This window comes from Cupressus sempervirens, chromosome 2 (genome assembly GCF_028749045.1).
Source record: "Cupressus sempervirens isolate cs-2001-9-10 chromosome 2, ASM2874904v1, whole genome shotgun sequence".
Lineage (NCBI taxonomy): Eukaryota > Viridiplantae > Streptophyta > Pinopsida > Cupressales > Cupressaceae > Cupressus > Cupressus sempervirens.
This window is the reverse complement of record NC_143119.1, coordinates 290,172,200-290,193,337: the sequence shown is the minus strand read 5'-3', so window position 1 is coordinate 290,193,337 and position 21,138 is coordinate 290,172,200. Positions and strand designations below refer to the sequence as shown.

The 21,138-nt window shown below is 33.2% G+C and overlaps 1 pseudogene; it reads right to left on the bottom strand.

Annotated features, from left to right (window-relative positions):
* Positions 1-1,299: 1,299 nt before the first annotated feature.
* LOC149572207 (uncharacterized) lies at positions 1,300-21,138 on the bottom strand (annotated as a pseudogene).

Here is a 21,138-nt window from a genome sequence, read left to right as displayed (position 1 = left end):
ACCCTAATCTAGCATGACTCAAAAAATGCTACTTATGACTTAAAATTCCATGGGAGATGGTCAAGGTGCTCCTACACCATATGAGTGGTAATATATGATGTAAATAATTTGGCAACACAGTTGCTACATGATGTTATAGTTACCATAGTTGAAGTATAGTCGATATGGAGATTGGTTTAGAAGATTTTTCCATTTGTAAAAAGAAAGATATGAAGTGTTAGTTGCATCTACCACAGTAGAAAACCTTAAATAACTTTGAATCATATTGATCATGACTTGTACTTGCTTTTGATCATTGCAATGCATCATGCTTTACATCATTGCAATGCCCTTCCACAATAAATAGTTCTCATCAACAAATACAAATAATGATATTTAAGATTAGGATTCCACATTTTGCAATTCCCTTTGAAGGATTTGAATATTGCTTATTGTGCTTATCCAACATATTCCAGTAAACCATATATGTATGGTCAGTGTCCTCACAACCATAATATCATGTATATCGCAATTGCTTAGAGCTGAAGAGCTAGAAGAAAAATAAGTACATCAAAGTATATTGCAATTTCTCATCTTCATTCCTACCAAACAGTTTATTTTTTAATATTTCAGAACGTTGTCATAATTATGATGGCTCACTTGATGAAATGTCATTGGACCAAGAACAATGTCATCAGACACCCATCACATTCATAATGGAATAATCTGATGGATTGTCAGTGCATCCATGGCATGGCAGTTGCACACCATGGCACTTGCAATGGTATGTTGACTAATGACTATTGGTCATAAAGGATGGATGTTTCTATGGCAATGAAATAATGAAACAATCAATCATTGTAATTGCGATGACCACTTGTCACAATTATGACAATGTGACGATGACCAATTGGCATTATCGTCTACCAAATTGTGTCATTTTTGGTATCGCAATTATGAAAAAAGAGCTTGTCATCATAATGTGTGATGCCAAAAGTGTGACACTCGTATGACGAGAGCCATTTCTTGGTACTGTTTCTTAGGTGATGGTTAACCATCGTAATTGTGATATCCTACCATCACAATTCAGGTCCAAATGTAGCACTATTGGGATTACATATTCCATGTATGTTATGCTTATTAATGGGATTATATAGTTTATATATGTTACCTTTTTAAATTAAATTATATATAACTAAATAATTAGTCAATTTTGCAAACATGTATTAAAGTATCTTTAGTAAACCAATTAAAGAATGCATTTGATTTTGTTTTCCCTTTACAAAAAGCCTCAAAATATCAAAATTGTATATTTCATGTTTAAGAATGTCCTCTAATCCATACTAGTATTGAGTATATCAAGGTTCCAAATATAAATATGGGAATCAGTGATAACAATACACACACACACACACACACACACACACACACACACACACACACACACACACACACACACACACACACACACACACACACACACAAGCTCTCCAAGGATAGCCAATTTGATGCAAGGCTCAAAATTTTACTGCAAATGTAGACATGGTACTCATACAACCTAAAAAATGAAGCTCAAAACCTTCTATCACAATTTTCCCAGTATCATCCTTAACCTAAAAAAAATGATAAGTAATGAAACGATATAGTAGATAGAAAATTTCAAATTATTATAGGAAATAATTTTAACAAAATGTTGTACGACTAGATGAATTGTTGATAATGTAGCCATAATGATGCTTGATATGAGATTTGTAAGTAGTGTTCCCACTGGTAGCCATTTTAAGTGTTGTTGTGCCCCAATTCCTTGTCCATTGAGGCATGCCATATACCATCTTATCCATACTCTAAATGGTCCAAATAGACAAGCTATCCTTAATTTTGTCTTGCGGCGGGATGTGAAATCAAACACTGAAAAATAAGGTTTCCTCCCCAAAGTATTCCAATGATGAATATGAGCATGATAAAACCATATAAACCAAATTTATCATATTGACATGATGGGATCCATTTGAAGACTAGTTGATGTTTCTGAATTTTATTGTTCATGTATGTAATTAACCTTGTAGATTCAATCCCTAGTGTAAGTGACATTTGGCCAACTCCATTCCTGTCATTTTTCACAACATTTTGTCGTAAGGTCAATATAATCATTAGATTATTATGTTCAATAAATAAATCCTTAAGATATGTATATAATGCATAAATAATATTTTAGCTATATGATGAAAAGCTTGTATCATTTGTATATCATACATAAAAGAAGACCAATCATTCCAACTACCCAAAATCATTTAGTTGTTAGGTTTACTATTTCTTGAATCCAAGATGTAAAAGTAGTACTTCCCATCAATCTAGTTCATAGTCCAATAGCTAATGCTTTGGAGTAAAGGGAAATCTTCATTTTGAATACAACTCCAACCCATCCCATAAAAAAGCTTCCAACCTACCTTATAAAGTAACTAACCAAAAAACAAAACATTCCCAATACTTACTAGTACCTAAAAAGTTTTAAGAACATCATCTAGAAGACATAAATTTATTATAATCAATTGAAGGAGAGAGGAAAAAGAAGATAAATCTCCTTACCATATTTGAAGGAAGATCAAGATAAAGAGCATTGTATTTATTTGTCACCTTGGCTACATTTGGCCCAAATAAGATTTGCAATTTAAACCCTATGAAGATCTACACAAAAAGATATCAAAACACATTGACATCAAATAGATGTAAAAAAATAATAAATTACAAATCATCTCTCATCTACATTAAAGTTATTAGAGAATATTATTACTAGGTGATATACAAGGTTCTTAAACATTGTTGCACAATGGAAGATTATACAAGGCCTAAATATTACTCAATTTTTACTTTACTTTTTGGAAAATGGAAGATTTTACTTCTCTTGAAAATAATATAGAAAATATCAAAAATATGTAAGTTTGTGTCTAATAATAGATGCAAAAAATGAAGCTTACCCCAATAATCCCAAATATTGCTAGATGAGAAAGGACCAATATATATTCCATGACTTGTAAAAATTTCTCTTGATTGACCTGTCATTGTAACAAACTTTCAAAGTAATATTGCAAACACTACAAAGTCTTTAAAAATAGAAATCTTTTCATTTGTTGTATACTAATATATGTACCCTATTTTACTTTCAAACTTGTATTTTCATCTTATTTACCTTGACCTTGTAGAATTATCTTTCCAAAATTTCTATCTAGATTAGTTGGTTAAGAGACCTTAGCTTATCTTATAATATTCCTAGGACAATTTGAGTTACTTTTATGTTGGTCATTTTGTCCTAGGAGTTTGTATCTGTGATGAATTTCAACTATCTTTTGTTGAATGAGGGGTCCTTAGAAAAAATGAGAAAAAAATTGAAGGATAACAACCTTTATTTGGTAAAAATGTTGGATTCGAAAAATATTTGAGAGTTACTTTTGTATTGGTCATTTTGTTTTAGAAGTATATTTCAATCATCTTTTGTCCGATGTGGGATCCTTTGTTAGAAACAAATGAGAAAACGTTGAAGGAGGGGGACCTTTTTGGTAGAAATGTTGGATTTAAAAAGATTGAAATCAAAATCAATTATTAATTATAGAAGGGGCATAACGCTAGATAAATATGGGTTCTCAAAATAGCTTAAAAATAATACTTGATAAATATAGCTAGTATTTTAGAAGATGCCCATTGCATCAAAGAGATATTATTCAAAAATAAAATATACCCAATATTAACTAGTATCTATGGGTCTAAATTAAACTTTGATGGTATTTGCACTTTGAAACTCAAATAATACAAGTTATGGCCAAGTGTTATTTAAGAATCTAATAATATTTTATTATTAAAGGTTCCCTATTGTTTCTTCCATGAATGATTAATGAAGATGAATTACAATCTCTTAATGAAAGGAGTAAGATTTTAGCGGTGGAAGGAAACTCATTATCACTCTATAATGATTGGAGCAATATGCATGGGATATTTTCAAATCCCTAGCATATCGTGCATGAATGAATAATGAAGATGAAATGCATTCTCTTCAAAAAAGGGAGTAAGAGTTTAGTGGAGGAAGGAAGCTCATTATCAATATATAATGATTAAGGAAATATGCATGTGATATTTCTGATTAAATTATTTGTGTTCATTGTTTGTGTAAGGCTAGCTAGTGTCAAGATGGATCAGTGTCCCCTTTCAAATTAAAAAAATTGAGTCTTTAGCCTACCCGAAAAGATATTGGGTTGCTAGCAAGTTGTGAAGTAATAGTAAAAAGGATGTTTTTACATTTTGAATATTTGATAATTTTATAGTAGACTAAATTATTATTAACATTATAATTTATCCCATTTTCTATGGTTTTGTGTAAAAGTGACCCCATCAATCCCTTTATGGAAGAGGAATTACGATATGGAAAAAATGTGAGATTTTTAATAATTTGATTAAGTTTATTGGCTCTACCATGTAATTGGTTTATCTTTAGAAAATATTTTAAACATAGTTGATTGATTCTATGGTTGTATAATTCAAGATGGAAATTGAGAAATGTTTTTTCATAATAGATTCAATCACAACATTAAGAAGAGGATGGGGGAGATAATTCAAATGATTCAAAATGAAAGTGCAAGGACTTGATTTAGGATGTCATATGGTTTTTTTTTTTTGCTTAGGTAGGAATTTTGGTAAGTGTTTAATGGCACACATTAAAAAATGTGTTTTGTGTTTAATTTTATGGTTGTATAGTTCAAAATGGACAATTAAAGAATGAGATTTCATAGTAGACCACCTTAATTTAAGATGTCTTATGGATTTCTTTTTACATAGGTAGGTTATTTAGTCAATATTTAATGGCATATGTCAAATATATAATTAACAGATTCAAAATGGACAATTCAAGAATCTAATTTCATAGTACATTTTATTACAACAATGAGAATGACCAGGGTAAGATTTCACTACATTGTTAAAACAAATTACACAATATTATTGAAAATGGGAAGTTTATGGTGCTCAAGAAATTTAATATTTTTGTAAAGAAAATGCAAAAGGACCTTATGAAAGAAAAATTTCATACAAAGTTGAATAAGTGGTGCTAATAAAATGGTCTTATAAACACTCTATAGTGGATGAAAATGTAGCTAGGGGGTATAATAAACTATTTGTTATATAAAATTTATTATTCGATGATCTTCAAATTGTACATTAGGATAAAGATTGAAGGTTAATAATTTATGTTATCATGTTATTAAGGAAGATCACAAAGGATCCTAGAGGTAGGTGGTGAAGAAACCAAGGTTGGTTGCAATTATTCCTTGAAGAAAAGGGGGATTGGCAACTGGGACATAACTAGAAGTGTATGCACAACATGTGTCCTCTATTTTAATTTTATGTGTTGGAAAGAAATGCAGTTGACACAATTGATAATTTTAATGGTCTGAAGTGGTTGACCTAGATCAATACTATGCCAAGGTCAAGCCATTAAGGACTGTTGGTTTATAAATTTCTTAGTAGTGTATGTCTTTTGGGTGTCTTCTCTATAGGATCCAACCTTTAAAGTTATTGTAATCATTTTTGTTTTAATTGTGAGGGTCATAATATAATTCATATTTTAACAATAAAATATAATAACATAGGGTAAAATATGAACCACAAGATAGTGTTTGTAATGTGATTGGGTTGACAATAAACAAGATCAAGTGAGAATGACATCCTTGGAAACACATATTACATATTAGAGCATGTGCCACTACTCTTTTTAAAATTGTATTGTTTACAAAAAAAAAAGGTTATTTTGAAGGAGGAAATACAATTACATGGTTGAAAATTATTCAAATATTATTAACTTGAAGGATAGACCTAATCTTACACATGAATCATTTTATGATTCTATGGCTAAAATAAGATGTAGCAAGAAAAATAACATGAAATGCATCATATTGGATGAGTAAATAGCTACTAACCTCCTTTGTGAGTGATAATGTTGTTGTCTTTGATCCACGTCTCCTTCCTTTAAAACTATTGAAGAGTCATTTGATAAAGGTGGTGATATAATATCAAAAGGAAATGGTGACACAAGTCAAGTTTACTCCATTATGAGATTGTTCATTTAACCACCAAGTTCTTTAATTATCATCAAATCTACATGACCAAGAAAAAAAATACATAAATGTGTATGATTTAAAAAAGAAAAAAAGTGTTTAAATACTTACCCACATTCAATCTAGGTATTTCTAGTATAACAATTCATTACCTATAAAATAAATAAATATATAAAATTGTTTGGAAAATTATACATTGAAAACATGTTACAATCATTATTCAAGAGTTAAAAATAATAATAACTATACAAAAAAAAATGTTCATTAACTTAAAAGAGGGGTTTCAAAGTAATCTATATTCAAATAATTAATTAATTGTTCTATAATATTTTTCTTCAAGATTGTGAAAAAAAGTGTTGTTTAAGAATATAATTCAATAAAAGTGAAAAATCATTAATTATTTTTCTTTTACTTGTCATATTGATTGTCAAAAAAAATGTTGTGACCCTATAAGAATTTATGTATTATATTTAATAATTTTCATTCTATTAATAAACTAATTTATTTTTTAATGTGTCTTATATTTCCATGGGCGTGAATTCATAGATTAGGCATCATTAAAAGGAGATTAGATTGTTAAAGTGTAGTTGCGATAGAGAACTCTATCTCTATTTTTCTGAAATATTTTTGTTATATTCATTATGAACACATTTAACTAAAGAGGACATTTGTGATAATATTTGAGATAATATTAAATATTGAGGCATGTCTTATGACATGTGTTGAGACATGCATATGAAAAAAAAGAGAGTTATGTATTCAAAAAATTGAAGAGACCTTTAGTTATGCAATGAAAAGTCTCTTTATTCTTTATGTATCATATCAAGAAAAAAGCATTGTGCACTTGAACATTTTCTTTATCAATAAAGTGATATTTTTGTTGTGTGGTTGGGTTTCCCTTCAAGTAGAAGAATTTCCCCAAGATAATCTTGGGTTTCTTGTATCTATTTTGCTCTTCCTTAATATCTTTATTTCTAGGCATAACTTAACATGATATCAGATCTAAACTTTTTATTAAGGAAACAAGTTTTGAAGGAACCATAAAACTAGGATACAAAACAAATAGAAACTAAAAACCTATGGACCGAACCTAAAAGATAATCATTATGCTCAACAAAGAGACACGACACAAATACTAAACAAAGCTTAAACAGAATAGGGGTTGCCAAACAACTAACAAACCCCATAGAACAAGATGACGGTCAAGGGAAGAGTAAGCTTTATAATTGGACCACCCAACCAAACATCAAAATTCAAGATTTCCCAATACCCCCTTATTGAGGGAATTGGGAGAAGAATGAGGGGGAACTTCTTTGAATGTTTTCTTTTAACCATGATCCAACCCTCCTTAATCTTGGTTGTCATACAATGTCAGTCCAACGAATCAATAGACCTATCAGCACCAAAAAACTTAGCATCAATTTTGACAAGTACAACAGAAGAAACACCATCAACACAAGTACTACCCATCTCAAAGCCCAAACGAATATGGTCAACTGCCTTTATCTTTCAACATTATCAAATTTCCATAGTACATTGAAATTTGTAGAACTATTTTTGGATTTGATTGTGTATTTTTTTAGCATCAAAATCATGCACAATCAAGTCTAGAAATGTCCTACAAAAAATGCCTTTATCTTATCAGCAATAGCCACAATGCAACCACTTCCAGTCAAACCAACATGTTGGACTAGACCAATAGTATCATTTAGAATCTAATCAGTAGCAGCATCAAAAACTCCATTGACAAGGCTAGCCATAGGTGGGGGTGCCTCAACATCGTTAAGGAAAGTTGCATCATTTGGAGTAGAAGAAGGAACAACACCAACATCCTAACAAACCTAGGGGACCATTGTATAATTTTGCCTCAAAGCCCCCATCCACCAAGAGGTTTTCCTAGATTTGATCTTTTCAACCCTCACACTTTGTCACAACATGTCCAGTAATGAAAAGAATTCTTCCATCTAAATAGATAATCTAAAGGTTAAATTCAAGAGCCAACGGGGCTATAAAGTTTAACCTCCACTAGAAGGCCTTTAGAAGCACCAATATTAACCAATATCCTTGTGTAGGTAGAGTGCATTATATCAAAGAATTATGAATCCACCATTAAGAAATCACCTAAAGCCTCTGCAACATCCTCTGGCACAACTTCATGCCATAGGTGAAGAGGGAGATTAGGAAGTTGAACCCATATAGGCATTTTACAAAAACAGTCAGTGGCAAGGTCAAAGTCCTTATATCAAGGTTTAACCATCAGAGAGAAACAATTTTCCCAAGTAAAGAAATGATCACATAGAGTTTATTTTCTATCATTCACATCATCAAATATGGCAATAAAGAAGTGTCCTTGTGCTTTAAGATCTAGGTATGGAGATCCTTGAGAGAGGGCCAAAAGACCCTGAATTGTCAAATGAATGCATCAACCTAAAGAACCTCCATCTATTACTTAATCCCTAAAATAGAATCTCTTGTTATATAAGCTATTTATGAGCCTTGCAAGCTTGTCATGTTGAGAGATTCCATACTAGCATCATGTTGAGAGATTCCATACTAGCATCATGTTGAGAGAGTATGTGATGCAAGAGCCTTGCAAGCTTGTCATGTTGAGATATTCCATGAAAGCATCACATTGAGAGGGTTCGTGATTAAAGTTAGTTGATTCTTGTAGGTGTTTCATGTTGAGTGATTCCATGAATTATGTCATATTGAGATAGCATATTTTTTATGAGAACCTATATGATTTCAATTTATCGTTGACATTTTTTTGTCACAGTTACATGATGTCTATGATAAAGATCTCTCTCTTTCTTGAGGGAATGTTAAATAATGTAGCTATGATATAGATATTTATCTCTATTTTTAGAAATATGCTCATTATAACTATTATGACCACCTTCAGCTAAAGATGACATTTGTTATAATAATTGGGATAATATTAAATATAGAGTCATGTGTCTTATGCCATGCATTGAGGCATGCATATGGAAATAGAAAGAGTTTTGTATTTGGAAAATGAAGACACATTTAGTTATGTAATGAAGAGTCTCTATATTCTTTATATATTGTATCAAGAGAAAAACATTATGCACTTAACATTTTATTTATCAATAAACTGATAATTTTGTTGTGTGGTTGGGTTTTTCCTTTCAAGTGGAAGGTTTATCCCAAGATAATATTGTGTGTCTCTTGTATCTATTTTTCTCTTCCTTTTCGTTGGTTATTTGTATTTCTAAGCATAACTCAACATGGATAATAGTCAAAACTCTACCACAAACATAAGGGAAGTGAATCATTTACCAAGAAAAGAAAAGTACAATGAAAGACAAAAAAAGCTAAGGTAAAAATAAATCAAAGTGGCATCACATGTGCATTTAGCACATACACTTTTAAATAGAAAAGATTGTGCCCATATATAAATTATCTAAAATAATTTTCAACACAACATATGCTTGAACAAAATTGTCTTCCAATTAAAAATACTTAAATTCACTTATGCTAATAAATTAGTCTAAATCGTAAAACAATTTAGAAATTTCAAATTCATAGTTATTACAAGCCATGAAAATGGCATGAATGTTACCCCACTAGTAACACAATGAGTAAATCATCTTAGAACAATCACTCATCATTGCTCAACAAAAGTCTTCATTATATTCAAACTAGGAAGTAGCTACAAAGTCTTGATTTTTAGCTATTATTCAATAAAGTATTTTCCTTAGAGTGGGAGTTAGCCCTTTCTACAACTTTAAGAATAAGTATATATAACCTCTATAGGCATGGTTTCCAAAATATAATATCTTTCTCATAATATGCCATTCTTCCATAAGGTGTGTAACGTCAAGAATGCATAGTTATATGGTGTATTTTTACTTTGAAAAAAGCACAATAAGTATTCTAGAGCATGAATTCATTTCAAGAATATCATATTTTTATTGCCTATTGTACAACTACTTTGTGTAGATTTGCACTATACTCACATTTAAGAGTGTGATATAAGAATGTTTGAGGATGACTTAACAAACCTCCATCATGGAGCATCTCTTCTTGAAAGGGATGAAATTTATATGGGAAGTGATATTGGAGAGCTCAACTTGTATACTTTGAGTGTTAAAAAAGTTGAGTCATCCCAATTTGTAAGGATATAGATGAAGTATGGTAGATAGCTTTATTCTCTCAAAGGCTTTTTAATAGAGTAGATCCTTCACACTACCATCATTAGTTAACATTTACAATGGCTACATTTTCAATACAAGGTTAATTTAGAATGAGGTAGCTACAATTTCTAAGAAAATCCTACTAAAGTAAATTAAGAGTCATTTTGATGTAGGGGGTTGATTATTTTTGTTAAGAAATGTTAAATAGGAATTAGAACATTTAGATTGAAGATTGTAAGTCCCCCTCCTCGATACTAACTCAAAATTTACAAGTAAGAAAGAATATTCAATAGATGGGTTCACTCAATGATTAGTATGGTGTTCAAGTAATGAAACTTTTTTAATCTTAATTTGTTTAGATGCTAGTAACAATTATATGTGCCTAAATAATAATAAAAAAAGTATTTGTTTTCACAAGAGATTTCAACAATCAATCAATCATATAGTGCTTAAGGAGATTAATAATACGTGTCTTGATGCATATGTTTTGACTAAATTATTTCAGAGTTTTTTTTAAATACTCAAAGCTTAAGACTCCTTCGTTGACTACATCCAATATTTTTCAATATTAGATAATTTAATATTTTTTCATGTCTATGGAGTGAAAAATAGGCACAAATAAGAGAGGTGCTAGCAGCCATGTAGGTTAACTTTAGGCATATAATGATTGCATCGAATATAATGGGAATTTCAATTCTTTCAATTATGACATGTCTTTTTATCCAATATTAACTAAGGTCTAGAGGTGTGACTCATAACTTACTAGATTACTAAGAAATGTCCAAATTTTGACTTTTTACACCAATTATTATATTGCTTTATCTTTCTTTCCCCTTAGAATAGTAGGACACCCCTAGTAGTTGAACAATAACATAATTTGCTCTTTTTTCAAATATAATATTTTCATCTATATATAACTTACATTTAGAGATGTGACTTATCACACAACTTACCAAACAATTGAGGAATGTCCAAAATTGGGCTTTTTACTCGAATTGGTGTATGATTTATCTTCCTTCCCCTTAGAAAAATAGGGCACCCCTAGCAATTGAACAAAAACATCATTTGTTCTTTGTGAGATATCATATTTTTATTCAAAATATCAATTATATTGAAATGTATTATTATTTGAAATATATATTTTATTCAACACAAAATACCAATAATGGAATGATAGACCTTTTAAAAAATCCCTCGCAATCTGTACTTACTGTGCTAACCTTTTGTTTTTAAACAATCCCTCTCAATCTATACTTATTGTGCTAACTCTTTGTTCTTGTGACAGTATTACAAAACATATATATTAGTACCACAATAATTGTGTACAAGAATAATCATATTTGTTTAAATTAAAATATTATTTTATATAAGACACTTATAATAAATGATAATTTTTTAAGACATGAGAATATTCATTTCACTTATCAATACATATATTTATTAGCCAATAGGCTATTATACTGTAGAATTTGACATGATTGTGTCATATCTACCCAAAAAATTAAAAAGGAGCAAGAAAATTTGTTGGAAAATTAAAAAAGGTGTTGGGAAAGTTGTCAAATCTGCAATTAATATATAACTAAATTGTTTTGTGCCAACACAACGATTTGCCAACATGTTGAACCTAAGGAAAAGTGGTCTACCTGTCACAAGAATCCACGAGCCAAGTCAAATTGTTAATGACAAACCACCAAGGATTCTGGCAACATCTCCATCTATGTCATCTAATATGTGTCAAGCTAGAACATTGTTAATTAATAAATGTCTAAATATATAACTACTAACACTTGCACTGAAAGGAGGTACAATGATTAACCGATAGTAAAATATAGTTAAGTTATATATAACAAGATACATAGTACATTATGCATAAACTTCATTTAATAATGTTAATTATTTAGAATGTTAATGATTTGATTTCCAAATTTTGAAGATAACTCATCATTCTTTGGATTCAATTTTGGCAAGATAGAAAAACTCAAAATCTAGAGAATGGATGATCTAATGTTCTATGTTTCTTATTTTTTCTTTTGTTGATGTTGCAAAGAAATAGAGCATATATCTTTTTTATGGTCAAATAAAGGGCCCTATATCTATGCATTTTTTTTTGGAATGACAAGGGTAGGTGATGGAAGCTCATTGGTCTTTTTCAATATAAATTGACTCAAAAATTAACTAATTAAAAATCTCCCTAATATTTTAAATAAATATAACAAAATAAGATGGGACTAATTTTGCATTCAAAAACTTGAATCAATTTGTTTTGATTAAGTAAAAACAGTTTTTGAAAGGACTCAAAACTTTGCACAAAAAGACAAGAAAGATATAACAATAAGGATCTTAAACAATTATGGAAAACCAGCTAACAAACTAGGGGGACACACCAAATGTAATAACCCCAATAGGTTATAACTTCTTCCAACACCAAAAATATTTATACTTCAGTTGTTTGACATTTCGTCAAACACTTTGCAAGCAAGGGTCCTCTGACTGATATAACTTTTCAGATTGTTGCAGTGATTCTTGTTTGGATTTGCCTCAAAGAGAATGCTTACAAAAGACTCCAAATTGTCTAAACAATGACCTAACATAGATATGCAACTAATTTTGGCAATAGTGAATGCATATATGAGTTCTAATCATGAAAACGATCACCTACAGCCAACTGGTATTTTAACAAACAGTTGGTATGCAAGCTAACTGGCTGATAAAAAATGATATATTAACGCTTATTAATGACCAACAATTGTATCTCCTTAATTGAGAATGAGTATCCAATACAATATTCATACTAAGTTAGCCAAGACTCTGGGCATTTACAAAGATATCAAAATATGATGATTGCTGGTAAAGTAATATGCACCTACAACTGCTAATGAAAACTAATGCAACACTAAATATCTAACTTCAATACTCCCCTACAGCAGTACGCTAATCACATGCATGATTAAATACAACTAAAGCAATGGATTGTTGATACCATTGTGAGAAATGTAAAAATGAATGATGTATCTATTAATGAATGATAGGTCTGATACAAAATGACAATTACAACAGCACTCTATAGTGAAAGGAAACTATGAAAATACACATTAGACCTGGCATATGAAGTCACCTTAGACAATAGATGTATTGCAATACCACTAAACAGAAAATAACCTCCTCAAGTGCCCAAGTCATGCCTCTCTAGCTGTCGCCTCTGATTGTAAATGGCTGTAATACTTTTTTTTTGCTTTGTTGAATTTTCTTTTTCGGATTGCTTTTTCGGTTTTACTTTTTCGGCTTGCTTTTTCGGTTTTTCTTTTTCAGCTTGCTTTTTCGGTTCTGCTTTTTTGGCCTGCTTTTTTCGAACTGATTTTTTGGCCTGCTTTTTTCGAACTGCTTTTTTGGCTTGCTTTTTCGAGCTGCTTTTTCGACCTACTTTTTCGAACTGAAATATTTTTTCTCAAAGTAGCACAAATAGAAGACTGAAGTATCTTCCTCCCAGCTGCAATAATTCAAGTGATATTTCACACCCTCAAAATCGCGTACCAACTGAGAGTTTTCGTTCTCAATGGCCACAAATATTTTTTCTCAATGTAGCACAAATAGAAGACCGAAGTATCTTCCTCCTAGTTGCAATAATTCAAGTGATATTTCACACCCTCAAAATTGCATACCAATTGAGAGTTTTTGTTCTCAATGGCCAGTTGTGACTATTGCAGAAACCCTAGGCTCCACAATGCATATCAACAAACATCAACATCAACAACAAATCTGGATGATTAGAATGAAGCCCGGGGTGCCTATTTATTCTTTTTTCTCCACTTTCTCCAGAAGCTTCTAGAACATTATTTTATTTTATCTATTAAGTGACTTTATAAAAAATACTTTATAATTCAAGTCACTTTATTAAATTAATTAAATATAGAGTTACCTTTTGATATTTATTTATTTGATAACTTTATAAATAATTAACTTAACACCACTTATTTATTTAATTAAAATAATTAATTAGTCATCCTCATAAAATATTCATTATATTGGACAACCTAATTAATTAAATTAATTAAATCAAATTGCCTCCAAAATGGGGACATGACAGTCCACCCTTCCTGAAATTGCTTGTCCCCAAGCAATGACTGAATAATAAACCAATCAATCCGCCTGGATCCCAAATGTAGTCATGAACTATACTACTGTCAATTAACACAGGCTCATGTAATATCCTCTGCAATATAACCAAGAGGAATCCATAGTCAAACTGACAATTACAACTCAACCAAACTCCAAAATCACAACTGCCATAGTCAGAAACCCACGAGACACAAACTCGTAGAACATCAGAACCCAAGTAAAGTGGACAAATCAAACTGCCAACATAGTAAATACCATCAACGCATCCCACTGGCCTATACGGAATGTACAATCCAACTCTATAACAATGGTGAACGCTCCCAAATGAAACTGAACCAAGTATGGAGAATCCACACATTGTACAACTCTTGCAGTCAACACAACTCTGCAGATCACAGACCATTGTCTTATAACCATAACTCCCATGCACTATTGTTGGTGAAAAGACATCACAAGATAAATAGCAAGAAATGGAACCCAAACCAAATTTTCCTACTATCAACTCTTCAGCACAAGGATCAAATGTTAACTGATGCACATACCCTGCAGTATAATGCTGATAAAAAGAACCAACCTCAGTCAACAACTCACCATGAACAAGTGATACAACCCACTATGACTGATCACCAGCTAAGTCAAGAGATGTCATAGCCAAAGGAGTAGAATCAATAACAATAACTGCTGAAGCATCACTCCCAAACTCCTGCTCTAAGTCGTGTATTATCAAGTTGTCAATCGCAAAACCTATCACCATGTCATGCTCATCACAACTCTCATCCCGAGGCGTCAAACCATCCCATAACTGATAACAAGCACTAGGAACCAAAGTACATCTCATCAACATGGTCATCAAAGGTAAATTGATGAACATACCTCACAGTGTAATGTCGATAGAATGCACCAATCTCAGTCAATGGCTCAGACTGCAATCTAGATGAAACTAACTACAATCGATCACTAACCAAGTTGGAACTGACTACTACCTCCGAAGATATCACCAAGGGAGTAGTATTACTAGCAGGAACCATGCCAACTGCCGGCTCACCAACATCAAACATGATCTTTGATACAACATCTCTAGTCTTTGTGCCATCAGTACTAGAGGCCACCACTATGTCAGGCATACCACAACAATCTTCTACAACACCCAACTCAACTGAACCTGACTCTAGTGGGAACGAACCTGATATGCCAATGTTAGTATCAAGGATGGATGCATCCCCATCTCCACTGTCTTTGACAATCTTGACCATGGACATCCTCAGATCACCAGACACCACATCTTGTGACTTTACAGAATCTGGTAAAGACCGCAGTCGCTCTAACTCCACGGTCACCTTAGCCAAATGAAATCGTGACTCCTCGAAAGCCAACTATGTACTCTCAAGAATCTCAGAAGTCACCTTGAGCTCCTGAGTAAGCTCACTCACCTCATCTTCCCTGGCCAATAATGCATCATATGCTGTACTCCCCCACTCCATAAGATAACCTCTATCGGCTACCAGCTACATATAATTCTGTCTCAAAATCTGAATAGCCTCCCATAAAGAGTGGATCTCTGTCAAGGAAAAATAACTGCCTCCCTGCTCATCACTAGTAGGAGAACCCCATCCATAAACTGCTAACAATTGACGAGCAACATCGAAATGTTGGCAAGCGATAGCAATGTCTCGTTCACTAACTCTCAACTGACTAGACACATGATGGCACTAGCTAGAATGTCTCCTACAAACCTCCTCTGACACACTATCTAAGGGAGTATCCTCAAAGTTACTGGTCTCTAGAGTATTACCAACCATATCCTGCGAATCAACTCCAAAGCTCATATCAACATACAGAGTATCAAAAACTGTAGCACTGTTGTCCAACTCTTCTGTACCAAAAGAAATTGCCAAGGAAACTAAGTCTTCAAAACTGCCCACTGCATCCTCCTAGATGTCATCAATGCCAATATGATCCTGGGACTCATCTGTACACACTGCCAAATATGAAAGATCATCAACACATTCCAGCAAGAATGGTTGACTAGATATATGAACCAAGCCCAACACCGGTGTATAAAAACTAATACCAACATCGGACAAGCTGCTGGCACAAGAAAAGACAACACCATGCAATCTACTAATCAAATCCATGATAGCACCCAAACAATCACTACTACCAAAAAGTGATAAAGATCTCTAGTCAACTGAATCCCAAACGCCAATATAACAATCTTGAGTCCATATCCGTAAACTAGAATCAACTGGTAACTCAAGCAAACTCCTCACCTGAGTAATATGACCAATGCCAACTAACTCCACATACCTGTCTGACATTGTCCCTATATCCTGGATGTGAATGCAAGATGAACTCACAACATTATTAGCGACCACATATGATCCGCCTGCCACAGAAAACTGAGTATCAGGAGTGCAAGATGAAACTAAGCTCAGCTTCATGCCATGCTCATTCCCATGTCTCTCCCAGTCCTGTAATGCCAATGGAGTATTCATCCAAGAAGCTTGAATGTCCTCAAGCTCGCGAGAAAGCCTGTCAACTTCCTCCTCCTTCCTCCTCCAGGTATCTGAATAGTCTCCGACAAGGCTAAGAAGATGGTCATGATCTGATAGAAGATGTAAATAACTCAACTTCATCATTCCCATTCCTTCCCTAATCACCTGTAAGTCAACACAAGAAGACTTTTCCTGAACTCCCTTATGTTGACCCTGTAACTGAATCATCCAGATGTGATCCTCTATCATATCCTACATTCTATCATGATGAGATAATGAAGTAACAATACTATCTTCGCTCACCTTGAGCTGGCTGGACAAATCCTGTGAAGTACTACCAGTCTCAACCTCATATGACGAAGCATCTAACTGTGCCTGGTACTCTCTCTCAGCAAATTCATGAATGCTCAATATCTGCTCATCTCTGCCAGGTATCTCACCATAATGCACAACAACATCCTCATAATCATCATCTGAACCCACTACGTTGTAGTCACTGCCTATTGGAACTAAACCATCCCGAGTACCTATGACATCACCCTCTAACGACCTGTATACAATTGTCTCAACTTGAGTATCAAGTTGATCGTTACTATCAATCTGCATAATATCCATTCCCACTACCTCCTGAAGTACTGTGTGCCCAACATCTTCCTCCAAACTTGTCTGATTTTTGTCCTCCTTAGATTCGGCTATATGCTGGTCACCAACTGCTAAAAACTCCTTGTAGAGGTTTCTAAATACCTCACTTGTAGAGACCTCTTGTTCCTCTTTCTCTTTGTTCTATGACGTAGTCCTCTTAAACATGGAAATCATCAATTCATTCATCCTTTTTTTACTTTCATCCAACCTTTTCAAATTTTGTTTAAGCTTCTTCATATCCTTGTCCCACTGCTTCTGGGTACTTGAAGTAAACATGATTAACTAACTGATTCAATGTCCAATCTACCCAACAGGATGGCAAGTCAATAGCTCTGATACCACTGTAATAACCCCAATAGGCTATAACTTCTTCCAACACCAAAAATCTTTATACTTCAATTGTTTAACATTTCATCAAACACTTTGCAAGCAAGGGTCCTCTGACTGATATAACTTTTTAGATTGCTGCAGTAATTCTTGTTTGGATTTGCCTCAAAGAGAATGCTTACAAAAGACTTCAAATTGTCTAAACAATGACCTAACATAAATATGAAACTAATTTTGGCAATAGTGAATGCATATATGAGTTCTAATCATGAAAATGATCACCTACAGCCAACTGGTATTTTAAAAAATAGTTGGTATGCAAGCTAACTGGCTGATAAAAAATGATATATTAACGCTTATTAATGACCAACAATTGTATCTCCTTAATTGAGAATGAGTATCCAATACAATATTCATACTAAGTTAGCCAAGACTCTGGGCATTTACAAAGATATCAAAATATGATGATTGTTGGTAAAGTAATATGCACCTATAGCTGCTAATGAAAACTAATGCAACACTAAATATCTAACTTCAATACTCCCCTACAACAGTACGCTAATTACATGCATGATTAAATACAACTAAAGCCATGGATTGTTGATACCATTGTGAGAAATGTAAAAATGAATGATGTATCTATTAATGAATGATAGGTCTGATACGAAATGACAATTACAACAGCACTCTATAGTGAAAGGCAACTATGAAAATACACATCAGACCTGGCATATGAAGTCACCTTAGAGAATAGATGTATTGCAATACCACTGAATAGAAAATAACCTCCTCAAGTGCCCAAGTTGTGCCTCTCTAGTTGCCACCCCTGATTGTAAATGGTTGTAATAATTTTTTTTTCCTTTTTCGAATTTTCTTTTTTTGGTTCTGCTTTTTCGGCCTGCTTTTTCAGTTTTTCTTTTTCGGCCTGCTTTTTTCAGATTGCTTTTTTGGCCTGCTTTTTTCAAACTGCTTTTTCGGCCTGCTTTTTCGAACTATTTTTTCAGCCTGCTTTTTCGAACTGCTTTTTCGACTTGCTTTTTCAAACTGAAATATTTTTTCCCAAAGTAGCACAAATAGAAGACTGAAGTATCTTCCTCCCAACTGCAATAATTCAAGTGATATTTCACACCCTCAAAATTGCGTACCAATTGAGAGTTTTCGTTCTTAATGGCCACAAATATTTTTTCTCAATGTAGCACAAATAGAAGACTGAAGTATCTTCCTCCCAGTTGCAATAATTCAAGTGATATTTCACACCCTCAAAATTGCGTACCAATTGAGATTTTTCGTTCTTAATGGCCAGTTGTGACTATTGCAGAAACCCTAGGCTCCACAATGCACATCAACAAACATCAACATCAACAACAACAAATCTGGATGATTAGAATGAAGCCTGGGGTGCCTATTTATTCTTTTTTCTCCACTTTCTCCAAAATCTTCTAGAACATTATTTTATTTTATCTATTAAGTGACTTTATAAAAAATACTTTATAATTCAAGTCACTTTATTAAATTAATTAAATATAAAGTTACCTTTTGATATTTATTTATTTGATAACTTTATAAATAATTAACTTAATACCACTTATTTATTTAATTAAAATAATTAATTAGTCATCTTCATAAAATATTCATCATTTTGGACAACCTAATTAATTAAATTAATTAAATCAAATTGCCTCCAAAATGGGGACATGACACCAAAGTTCCCAACAAGAGGGAAAACAGCCCAAGAGTCCACAGACCATCAAGATTTACTTTTTGGTCCAATCTATTGAGAACATAAAGACATCAAAAGAAGGTTTGGAGGATTTTCATTTTTTTCCTTTAATTGATGTCCAACCATCCTCCACCTTCCCAGCAACTTTTTTCCAATCCCCACTAACCCCCAAAACCCTTGCAACAGGAGAAGGACGAGCAACAGTGTTCTAGACAAAGTCAACAATAGAAGGGATAGTAGCAGCATTCTGACTCAAAGCCACCAAAGGGATATCAATCAGATCAACAGAGTCAGTAGTAGGAGATGGGCTAGTATCAACATTTTGAGTCAAAATCATTGTAGGGACAACATTCAAATCATCGGAGACATTAACAGAATCCTCAGCCAAAGTGAGATCAATTTGAGAAGAGCTATCCACCCCCATCCATATCCATGGATACTTTTTGAGCCATATAGTGATCATTTGAAACCCTTAACCACTAAGAAGTTGATTTCTTCAATCTAACCTTGTTAGGGGATCATCGCACAACAAGATGGCCAATCTTATGACATTTCCTATATTTGAAAGGAATACCCTAATAATCAAGAAGTTGAATCCAAGAACCATTTGGAGTTTCTAATTTCAACATTGCAAGGAGCCCTTGGAGACATCCATCTCCACAAGGATGTGAGCATATGTTTTCCTATAGACATTGGAGGAGACTAAATCAACCAACAAGAAATCCCCAAGGGCATCCCCCATAGCCTCCAAGAGTGAGTCCTACCAAAAGTGAAGGGGAAGATTTGTTAGCCTTACCCAAAGAGGAATCTTATTAAAGGATTCAGTAGTTAAATTAAATGTCAGATACCAACATTTGGCCATCAATGGGAACCTTTTCTCCCAAGAGAAACCATAGAATACAATAGAATTTATGTCATCGGCATTAGAAAATTTCACAATACATAGGATAAATCTGAACTAAATCCAAAATGATTGGTTCTCAATATTTGGAGATCCAAGTATGCAAATCCGAAAGAGAGGGCCAAAAAACCCTAAAATCAAAAATAGAAGCATTAGAAGAGTAATCCACCACATATGTGTTGATCTCATCAACAATGTCTGAATAGAGATTAAGCACAAGCAGGTTACTTACAGAAACGGGCACAACTGAATGACCAATAGAAGGCACCACCAAATAGAACCGTTTCCTTAGAAGAGGAGCATTAATACCTACCTTAAAAGTGGCCACGTCTACATAAGAAATTGTAGATCTTCCCACAACAACTCGAGACACATTAGGAGAAGCATCCACAACAAGATTAGCTAGAGAAATAGGTGCAGGACCTGCGGCAATGACCCGATCCACAATAGTAGGGTAGAAAGCCTCCACAACCACAACTGAAGGGTGAAGGGAATTAGCAGCATCAATCAGGGAATGATGCTCAACCCATGATGATCAAAGAGACCCACCAAGGGAAGCAGCAACAACAAGTATCCTTCCACAATCAACATTTGGGTGAGAAACTACAGCAGTAGGATACACCTGGGTGGGAGCACATGGAGCAGTGTGAGCAAGAGACACGGTAGGGAACCAGGCCATGGCAGAGGGATGGGAAGCCTCCAT